The 12,143-nt window shown below is 39.3% G+C and overlaps 1 non-coding gene across 1 annotated transcript; it reads left to right on the top strand.

Annotated features, from left to right (window-relative positions):
* Positions 1–8,800: 8,800 nt before the first annotated feature.
* TRNAP-CGG (transfer RNA proline (anticodon CGG)) lies at positions 8,801–8,872 on the top strand. Its single transcript has one exon. It is a non-coding gene; the product is annotated as a tRNA-Pro (tRNA).
* The last annotated feature ends 3,271 nt before the right edge of the window (positions 8,873–12,143 follow it).

Below are 12,143 nucleotides of genomic sequence, written 5' to 3' on the forward strand. Positions count from 1 at the left end.
AGATAGCAACATTTGCTTCTCCTGTTTATCCCTTGTTTGTTAAGAGGGACTGATAAGTCTGTAGCTCATTGAGAAGAGCAGTCAAGTTATATTCTATTTTGTTCATAACCACATTGGTGCGGAACTGGAAGAAGCTCTTCGGAAGAGACATCATGATAAAACTGACTTTACTCTTCTCATCAATGACAGCTTCATTTTCTTCTGCCACATTGAAATGGACCATCATGTCCAGGACATGTTCTCTAACTGAGGTCCCTTCTTTCATATGGCAGTTGTAAATGTATTTTATGGCTTCATGTCTAAGGGAGAAGGACGGTTGTCCAAACATCCCTTTTAGAGATTCCATAATCTCTTTAGCAGTACCCATAACATCGTGTTTCTTAGCCAAAACATCAGATATGCTGGCTAGAATGTACACTCGGGCTTTGTCATTTGCCTTTATCCATCTGTCATATGCATCCCAAGCTGTTCGGTTTGCATTTGAGTTTGGGTTTGGAGGACACTCCTCAGTTAAAACAAACTTTAAATCATCAATGACCAATATTGTGTTTAGGTTTGATTTCCAAGTTGTGAAGTTGTCGCCGTTTAATTTCTCAGAAGCGAGTAATTGTACTATTGAGTTTGTCATGCTGTGATATAAAGAAAATTCTATTATTGATTTGACTTAATCCTGTTTAATCCAATCAGTTTTAGCAAATATAATAATGTACCCAAATCATTATTAATTTGCAACAATACTTTAGTGAGTTAGAGCAACTGCTACCAAGGGGCAGTCAATCACTCATTCACTAAACCAAGACATTCTTGACTTAAACACTAATTCCAGAATAACTCTTGTTCCTATAGTGTTTTAGTTATCGCTATTTTGGTCAAGAATATACTAACTCTTAGTAATTCTTCGCAAGTGTGACCCACCAATTTCAGACCTCAAAAATCGGTCCCAACAACTTTATCGAATGAAAAAGCCAAAGTTGGGAATGGACCTAAGAAATCCTATCCATTTCTGGAGTTTGCGTTATTCTGACTCCCATGTTACGACCCTCCGAATGGGTAGTTGCTCTAGGGCAACATGCAGGCGGAACATGGGAATCTCACGGTGCAACCTAGTGGTGGAGACCATAGGACGTGTTGACTTCCTTCTCCCACTTACTATAAATACTTTCTCAATTCACCTTGTTATTGGCTCATGCAAATACCTTCCGAATGGAGGACGCTCCCAGGGCGACACGAGGCCGAGCATGAATCTCACTGTGTGAATTTTTACAGAGAGCGTGAAGAGAAAACGATGTATCTTATACACCTTTTTCCTCCCACTAAGTATTTTAGATGGTTGGGTATACTCATTACTTAAGTATATTCCGGCTAATTAAATATAACTTAAGTCTAGGTGATTTTTCTAAATCTTACATCACTTAAGCATGCTCATAAAACTGGGCTAACTAAGCTCAAGTACTGGTCCGATCTCCAGGTAGTAGGTGTTCCGTAAACCGTCAACTTAAGTACCTTGAGCCTTAGACAAGATCGTGCCAGGTGAGCTTTCTTGTAACCGCAATTTTATAAGACATCGACCCTTTCTAACTGTTAAAATTGATCGTGCTCGGTTCTTAACCCTTAGTGAGCATGCACTTATCTTTATTATAGATTTTAACGTCTACCTCATTTTATGACGTTGAAAATAACCTATAACATGCTTTATATAACAATTTATATAATCATCCATTCCATGCAATAATATAACAATTTATATCTATCACTCATGGAACCCTAAGACATGCATACTATACATTATAACACTTATAACATACTTGGAATGCATGAAACATGCTTAGCCTATGGTGGGATTTTAAATCTATATGACATACTTTATGCATATACATTTTCTATTTAATTAAAACATACATTCATAATGCATAATTAATTAAACACACTAAAGTGGGTTGGTTTTGGCATTTTAAAACAAGAAATTAACTAAATTATTACATTAATAATTAAAAATAACTTGAGCCGCTCCCGAGGATCACGAACTGGACAAACCAACCCTTAAAAACGTTCAATCGGTCCCCAACGACAGAAAAAACACCCGAACCGCCTCTTCCATCTTCTTCAGTTCAGCTTGCTTATCTCTTCCATTTTCGATCAATTACAACCTAAAATGGACTCTAATGACTCCATAAAAATTACAGACCTTTCTTCATTCATTAAAGCCCATACACCTTAGGCTTATTACAATAATTGTATCAAATGGAAGCATAAAAAAAATGCCAAAACCAAAACCATCCACTTTAGCAACCACAAATTTCATGCATGAAATGGTACCCACCATGATCAAATTAATGTAAAAAAAGTGCCTAAAACTTGCTCTGATACCAATTGATGGTGTTAATATAACACATGCGGAAGCAATTTGGATCTTAGGCACTTTTAGAACATCAATTATAGTAAATAACTAGCATGTTCATAAGTATTAAAACTTAATGAGTTTGAATACTAACCTTCTGTGTTTTGAATGATAGACCGAGTTCCTCGCCAACAGCATGAGTCTCAGGAGTTTCTTGAGTATCTGCTACAACATCACTATGTGAATCTTTTAGCAACTCAACCTCAACTCCCACTTGCTTCCCTCTGGTTTCTCAGCAAGAGTCTCAGGAGTTTCATGAGTATCCACTACAACATCACTCTGTGAATCTTTGAGCAACTCAACCTCAACTCCCACTTGCTTCACCTCTGGTTTCTCAGCAAGAGTCTCAGGAGTTTCATGAGTATCCGCTACAACATCACTCTGTGAATCTTTGAGCAACTCAACCTCAACTCCCACTTGCTTCACCTCTGGTTTCTCAGCAAGAGTCTCAGGAGTTTCTTGAGTATCCGCTACAACATCACTCTGTGAATCCTTGAGCAACTCAACATCAACTCCCACTTGCTTCACCTCTGGTTTCTCAGCAAGAGTCTTCCGGCCCATGCAACCTCCTCTAGAGTTTCAGCGACGCTTCCAGCCGACGCAACCACCTCTGGAGTTTCAGCGACGCTTTCGGCCGACGCAACCCCCTCTAGAGCTTCAGCGACGCTTCCGGACGACGCAACCCCCTCTGGAGCTTCAGCGACGCTTCCGGACGACGCAACCCCCTCTGGAGCTTCAGCGACGCTTCCGGACGACGCAACCCCCTCTGGAGCTTCAGCGACGCTTCCGGACGACGCAACCCCCTCTGGAGCTTCAGCGACGCTTCCGATTGACGCAACCCCCTCTGGAGTTCCTCTAGAGTTTCAGCGACGCTTCCGGACGACGCAACCCCCTCTGGAGCTTCAGCGATGCTTCCAGACGACGCAACCCCCTCTGGAGCTTCAGCGACGCTTCCAGGCGACGCAACCCCCTCTGGAGCTTCAGCGACGCTTCCGGACGATGCAACCCCCTCTGGAGCTTCAGCGACGCTTCCAGACGACGCAACCCCCTCTGGAGCTTCAGCGACGCTTCCGATTGACGCAACCCCCTCTGGAGTTCCTCTAGAGTTTCAGCGACGCTTCCGGACGACGCAACCCCCTCTGGAGCTTCAGCGACGCTTCCGGACGACGCAACCCCCTCTGGAGCTTCAGCGACGCTTCCAGGCGACGCAACCCCCTCTGGAGCTTCAGCGACGCTTCCGGGCGACGCAACCCCCTCTGGAGCTTCAGCGACGCTTCCGTGCGACGCAACCCCCTCTGGAGCTTCAACGACGCTTCCGGGCGACGCAACCCCCTCTGGAGCTTCAGCGACGCTTCCGGACGACGCAACCCCCTCTGGAGCTTCAGCGACGCTTCCGGACGACGCAACCCCCTCTGGAGCTTCAACGACGCTTCCGATCGACGCAACCCCCTCTGGAGTTCCTCTGAAGTTTCAGCGACGCTTCCGGACGACGCAACCCCTGGAGCTTCAGCGATGCTTCCGGATGACGCAACCCCCTCTAGAGCTTCAGCGACGCTTCCGGATAACGCAACCCCCTCTAGAGCTTCAGCGACGCTTCCGGACGACGCAACCCCCTCTAGAGCTTCAGCGACGCTTCCGGGCGACGCAACCCCCTCTGGAGCTTCAGCGACGCTTCCAGACGACGCAACCCCCTCTGGAGCTTCAGCGACGCTTCCGGACGACGCAACCTCCTCTGAAGTTTCAGCGATGCTTCTGGCCGACGCAATCTCCTCTAGAGCTTCAGCGACGCTTCCAGACGACGCAACCCCCTCTGGAGCTTCAGCGACGCTTCCGGGCGACTCTTCTTCCGGTACTTTTCTTCAATTCTCTAACAGTATTTATGAAGCTAACTCGTTTATGTTTGCTCATAACGAAGTTCTCACAAGGACTCATAACAATCTCCGCATCAAATACACCTTGTTCATAGCCGACAGTTTTTCGTACATATTCGACAGCGTCTTCAACAGACCTGACGTTGTCTTCTCCTTGATAATGTTGAACGCCACGTTTCTGGATAGCGTCACCTGGATCAGCCCCAAGGCTTATCGATCCTTGAGCTTCCACTGTTTCGTGGTCATGGTATCCGGCATCACCCCCAACAGAGGTTCGTGAAGATCTTTCTAGTACAGATAATCTTAAATCTGCATCTTCCAGAAACCGAAATCGGATCCATCGAACTTCTCAATTCCAATCTTTGAACTTTCCATCTTCACAGATCGTGGTGAATTTAACCTGGCTCTGATACCGCCTGGCTCTGACTTCCGCCTGGCTCTGACTCCGCCTGGCTCTGACTTCCGCCTGGCTCTGACTTCCACCTGGTTTTGACACCGCCTGGCTCTGACTTCCGCTTGGTTTTGACACCCCCTGGCTCTGATACCAGTTGTTAGGATCGATACCAGTTGTTAGGATCGCACAACAACGCACACGCTCGATCTAGATGAACACAAAGAAAAAGGATAGAGAAAAGTTGCAAGGAGAACTCTGGCTAAAAGGATTTTGTATTGATGACTTCAGGTATGTACAACAAGAGAGAGAGTACAGAGAATAGAAAAGTACATTTCAAAGCTTTACTGGACGGGATATATATATGGTTCAGTCTACTAAATATAGCTTTACCAGATTTAACCATCTACTATATATAGCTATGTACCATATATAGCTTTACCGGATATAGCTTCACCATATATGGCTTTACCAAATATAACTTTACCGGATATAGCCATTGACCAAGCTATAAATACAGGGAGCAGACTCCATAACTCTAACATTATTAATCTTATTTATGACATAATGATCAAAGGGGGTTTTTCGTTTTCACTATTATTGATGACGGGACGTTTAGGGTTTTGTGATGTAAGAATTGAGGGGATGTTTATACACCTTACAGTAGTGTCAATAGACTTGCACATATGAGATTAAAAATAATGAGATGATGGCTATGAATGGAGTTTTAGAAGGCCTAAAATCTATTGATATGGGTGTTTGTGCGAGCTGCGTTATGGAAAAATATAAACGAGTTAGTTTCACAAAAGCTGCCAGAGAACCATAGAAAGTGCGATTGGAAATGGTTCATACAGACGTTTAGGGACCATCTCCAGTTTCATCATTTCTAGTACCAAACTTTCATTGGTTAGATGTCTCACACTCTGCAGTAACAACTCTCTGTTGTCCTAAGGCTATTTAGATATCTTACTACCACTCTTTTCCTCCTCACCATATCTAAACACTATAACTTTGATCCAGTATTGTCTTATATGGTTAACATTCACTCTTTAATGTCCAAGAACATTTTATAACTACCACGAAACTCAAAACATACAATAAATTCATTCCAGTTTTAAAACATATCATATACTTCGAAATAGGGTTAGACTGCTTACTTGATCGTGGCGAGACGTGTCATCCAACTAAGTCATAGAGATATACGACTCTTTATTCTAATAAAAATCTATATAATCTAAAATTCCACTGCTCTAATATTAATCTATCACAACCCAAGTTTGGAGGGTTCATGTAATAGCCCAAAAATAAATAAAGAAATAAACAAATAAAAATAATTATAAAAATAGTTAAAATAATAATAATAATAAATAAATTAATTAATTAATCAAAATTAAAATTAAAAAAAAAAAAAAAAAAATTTCCCCACTCCTCCCCCACTAACCTCTCATCCCTTCCCACAATTATCTCTCCTCAACCCATCCTTACGCAACTCGAAAAGAAAAAAAGAAAGAAACAGAAAAACAACAATGGTCAGATTTTAGCAGAAGTAAAATGGGCTTTCAACACATTGGAGATTTAGAGATTTTTGTCTTCTATTACAGTAAAATCCTATCTCAGATTCCCTTTTCTTTTATAGTTATGGTTATAAGAAATTAATTTAGGATGAAATCTTCTTTCATATTTTAACAGGTCCTGTAATAATCAGATCCCATATCCCATCCCATATCCCATTGATTAGGTTTTGTTAGTCTTTTAAGTTATAAAAAATAAGGTTACAAGGTTAGATTCAATAAAATTTTAGTTGGCAGATCTATAAACTAGAAGATCATAGCCAAACAATCAACTTACAATTGGACTTACAATTGGTCAGTAATATCTGTTTACACAATTCAAAAACCTATTTACAAATGAAAATAATTAGAGAGAGGGAGGGAGATTGAGGAAAGATTTGTTGAACAGGATTTAACCATAAAACAAGGGCAGTGAGCTCCTTTAAATTTTGTCTTAACACGAAATATTAGAATTTTACTATGGCCAATGTAAATTAGAGAAATAATTTTTTAGAGTTCAAACTTGAAACTGATGTCATGAGCTCATATAGGTTGACTCGGATTTCAAAAGACGGAATCGAATTTTCATTAAAGATATATTTGTGACAACGACTTATGCTAGCCAGGTAGGTGACCTTACTATCGGCATGGTTATATTTGATGTTGACACGTGCCCTGTGGTTCTGCACGTGTCATATATATTGATATGTGTGAATTGTCTGTGGATCGATATGCTTCCTATATGTTATGTTATGTTATAATATGTGGTTAATAATTATGGTACGATGTGCTCAAGGATATGTTTGAGATAGGATACGAGAAGGATGCACAAAACGAAATGTAACGATAGGAGTAAGATACGTTCATAAGTTCAATTCTTGAAATGTCCCTTCAGGAGATTGTAGAATTGAAGATATTTACTAAGTAAATAAATACACATTAAAATGACAAAAGTTAAATACATACATTCCCATAAAACTGTGAATATGCCAAAGGCTTCATATTCATACATACCATGAAATTGTGAGAGCAAGAGAGCATGAGGTCCTGAGTTCCAGGACCTATATATATATAATTATATAATTATATATGAATGAAGGAAGTGAATACACTCCACCATTTATTACTCCACTTTCTATTTTAGAATTTCTGTGTGAATACTACACCATTTGCTACTCTTCACAAAGTTTCATGTTTTGTGATGTAAAAAAAGGTGGGGATGTAGGCTCAGATGGTAGAGCAATCGTCTTGCATGCGAGAGGGCGGAGATCGTTACCATTTATGACATAATGAGGAGAGATAGTCTTTTATTTTCACTATTTAGTTTTTTATTTTCACTATTTAGTTTTTCATTTTCACTATTATTGACGACGGGACATATGGATTTTGTGATGTAAGAATTGTGGGGATGTAGGTAAGATGGTAGAGTGCTCTTTTTGCATGTGAGAGGTACGGGGATCGATTGCCCGCATCTCCATTAGTCTTACTTCAAAAATGATTAATGATCAATAAGTACAATTGATTATATTAACAATTTATATGAAGATCAAATAAAGTAAATGAAATAATGATGATATATTCAATGCACACTTGAATATGAAGTCCACACCAAGGACATTTGGTCTAGTGGTATGATTGATTCTTGCTTTGCTGTGACCTAAAAGTCCTAAATAATGTATCAATCCAACGCAGTAATTTGTTTCACTTTGTGTTCTTGTAGGTAAAATAATTTATTAATTAAGAATTCTGTGTATTGATTGTAAAGGGTTGATGATTAATTAAGAATTCCGTGTATTGATTGTAAAGGGTTGATGATTAATTAAGAATTCCGTGTATTGATTGTAAAGGGTTGATGATTTTCTTTCCGTTAAATCCTTAAACTTCCTCATATACAAAAAGACGTACCTCACCTTAATAGAGTATCCTAATTGAATGCATAAAAGTTATTCATGATCGAAAAGCTCAACAAAATGCTTTTAGCCCCTCAACTCCCAACAAATATAGATTTCAAACTTGAGAAAAAAAATAATATCGAGTGAGAGCTAAAAATGATAGATGTTCAAGAAGGGAAATTTGGTTTAGTGGTATTATTCTTACTTAGGGTGTGAGAGGTCTTGAGTTCACATCTTAGAATGCCCCCCTGTCCTTAATTCTCTTATTACTTCGGTTATCAATCTACTCGCACGTTTTTTCTAGCATGAGATAGCAATCCCGTTATAAATATTGTTAAATGGTATGGTAGCAAGGGACGAAGTACGGTTAAATAGTAGCAACGAATGCTCAATGTATTATAAATATTGTTAAATGGTATGGTAGCAAGAGACTAAGGGACGAAGTAAATATTATAAATATTGTTAAATGGTATGGTAGCAAGGGAATAGTAAAATTGTGAAAGGGACAAAGTAAATCCCAAAGGAATGCACATATGCTGGTGGCAATGCAGCTTCAACCATAATAATTTTGAGCGGGGTCATTCATAATCTTAAAGGCACAAGTAGGTTCTAAAGCACAAAAACATGTGGATAAATTTTAAATATAGAGGCGCATAAAACATATGGACTAGCAACTAAAAATGATAGATTCATTACAAGGGCATTTGGTCTAGTGGTATGATTCTCACTTCGGGTGTGAGAGGTCTCGAGTTCGATTCTCGAAATGCCCCCTACAATTATATCAAATTGAGCATAGAAATAATTCACATAGATGTTTGGAAAAAAAGAAGCGAAATTTAATTATAATGAGAGCGCAAGTATGAGGATACCACTCTTAAATTGAACATGTTACACCCTTGACCCTAACTTGAAAGGCGTTACACCCTCGACCCACATAAATTGGTTTATGATATTTTTTTTTTTTTAGTGAGTCGTATAAGGAAGATGGAACAAGTAGGTTCGATTTTGGGTCCGTTTGAACTAAAATTTTAGACTCACTAACCTAAAGTCCATTTGAGGAAAAGAAAAAACCTTTCGTGGCCCAGTCCTCATTCGCAGCCTACATCCAACCATTTCATTTTCAACCTACACGCATGCTCCAAGCCCAATTAACGTAAATAGTCAAAAGATCCGCTACAAGGACATTTGGTCTAGTGGTATGATTCTTGCTTCGGGTGCGAGAGATCTCGAGTTTGATTTTTGAAATGCCCCCAACAATTATATCAAATTGAATAAAGAAATAATTCAAATGGGGGAGAAGGAAGATGGAACTAGTAGGTTCGATGTTTGAAAAAAAAAAAAAAAAAAAAGAGGGGGAGAAGAACAAATCATTTCATGAGGGCTTGAGAAAGCCTGCAACCTACCATTTCATTTTCAACCTACACGCATGCTCCAAGCCCAACTCACGTATATAGTCAGAAGATCCAGCCCACAACTGGAGGGAAGCATTTGTTCTAATCGTACAAACAAGTCAACTGTGCGAAATTTGTGAGGGCTTGAGGAAGCCTGCAACCTACCATTTCATTTTCAACCTACATGCATGCTCCAAGCCAAACTCATTCATTTTCAACCTACATGCATGCTCCAAGCCCAACTCACGTAAATAGTCAGAAGATCCAGCCCATAACCGGAGGGATGCATTTATTCTAATCCGACAAACAAGTCAACTGTGCAAAATTCGAGGGAAGCATTTGGACAAACAAGTCAACTGTGCAAAATTCGAGGGAAGCATTTGGACAAACAAGTCAACTGTGCGGAATTCAGACTGCATGGACAATAGCACTGTATGCTCGAGTCACGTTTGGAAGAAATTTTTTAAAAACTTGAGCAAGGAAGTACGTTAAAAATAATTTCAAATAAAGCAATTAAAAATAATTTCAAATAAAGCAATATTATAAGCTAAAAGCGAATAAGCAACAACAATTGATTTGATAGCATATAACCCGGGTAGGAAGAATTGACAACTAGTCACATTCTCCTATAATACATTTTGGGAAACTTTAGTCCGGGTGGGTGTAGATATGATTTTGATGACTAGTCATACACCCTGTAGCGGCACAACAATAATAGTAAAGATCTATCTAACATGAAAACAAGTAAAAGGGGTTTGGAACGAGTAGCTGCCTTGGACAACAAATTATTTACAAAAATGGCTGAGACATGCAACATGCAGCCATAGACAACAAGCCTTGGGCAATTGTGACCGTGACATCTGTCCCCACACAATTTATTGATATCTCTATCAACCAACTCTTCCTAAACTCAGCATTGTAGGATGAGGCTAACTTTAGGTCTCTCGTTGCACTTCCAGCTGATCTTAGAATGAGGAGTCTCTTCCAATCAACTAGGAGCTATTGAAAATCACTTCTCGGTTCGTTGACTCTTCATGTCTTCTCTGTTGGTGTCTTTCCTACTTTCTTCGCATGAAATTTTGTCTTCTTTGCATGACATCATACCACCTGCTTCTGCTTGATGTCTTCTTGGTCCCAATAATAACGTTTCAAGTTACTGACGTGAACAACAAGGTTAGTCCGCATCCATAAGAGCAATTGGATCCTATATGATGTCTTCATAATCTTGTGGATAACTTCGACTAGTCCATAGTATTTTCGCACCAGTCTTTGGTTCTTGTTGCTTTGAACTCGAAGTTGATCTAACGTTAACTTATATGAACTCTCTATTTTTCTTGAAATTATTGTTGTCGACGCTTCTGACTGACCATTCTCTTCATCCGTCTGGTATTTCTATGTGAATATGTGTTGCTTCAGTGGCTTGTTTTTGTCTTCCTTCTCCAATAGAGGCGTTGGCTTGGTGTCTTTGCACAGCATTTGAGTGATCACTGACAAGAGCATTTGGGGGTCTAATGAACTCGACGGTTAACAAGTCATTTAGCTTTTCATAGAATTTAGCTAGCTCAGGCTCAGCCGCATGACATTTGTTTGTGGCAGGCGATCTTGACTGCAACATAAAACTAATCTTGTGATTTATCTCTCTTGGTGGGGATAAATCCATTATCTGACCTTCTTGTTTTGCGTCATGGTGTTCATGTAGTGGCAACAAGGTTTCTATTGAGGTTGGCTCACTCGAGCTCCCCTTTTCAATTACAACAATAGCAGCAAGCGTAGATTCATCATGGCTAAGATTCTTTCTCAACTGTAGTATTGACATCATTTTCACCCCTCTTGGTTGATGGATGTTTTTCTGAATGATCGTCGGATTAGACTCTGTTACTACTAGGAATTTTGCTAGGGACATGTAAATGACTTTGTGTTCCAGTAAGACGTTCATCCCTAACACGACGTCAAAGTCATCCATTTCAACTATCACAAAATGATTTGCCTAGTCCAAGGCTCCAGCTTGATTAGAGTTCTCATTGTGACTCTTAAGACAGATAAAACTTCCAATTTGACGGCGTTCATCTTTCCTGTATCTCGATGTCAAAGGATGCTAAAATATTTTGCATTGGTCTCGATCATGAGTTGTAGGTGGTTCTAGAGTCGACAATGGTGTTCCTTGCTACTTTGTGCTTTATCCAGACCTCAACATACATAATATAATATAATATAATATAATATATATATAATATATATATATATATATATATTCTTTTAACTATAACACATTTGGTCTATGAAAGAATTGTAACTCTTATGCTCATTAATATTATAATGGTTACTACCTAAATTATAACCTAAAGGTAGAGAATTGATGTCCAACTAGTCAACCCTAAATTTGTAATCTTGGTAGAGTGATTGAAATTATGATGGGAGTAGTTTAAACTAGTACCTTGAAGTTGATCTCTTCTAATAAAACATGAATCTCTTTAATATCATTAATACAATTATGCTTCATCTTGAACCTTTCAAACAGGAAACTAAAAGTGCGTTTTAATTGAACTTCATTTTATTGTCATCTTGAATGATGTGTAGGATATATTCTTGATTTACCTTGATATTTCATATTAGTTAAGCTTTTTGCAAAATCACAAGTAAACGACAACAA

This window comes from Cucurbita pepo, chromosome 3, assembly GCF_057944985.1.
Source record: "Cucurbita pepo subsp. pepo isolate OVF chromosome 3, ASM5794498v1, whole genome shotgun sequence".
NCBI classification, from domain to species: domain Eukaryota; kingdom Viridiplantae; phylum Streptophyta; class Magnoliopsida; order Cucurbitales; family Cucurbitaceae; genus Cucurbita; species Cucurbita pepo.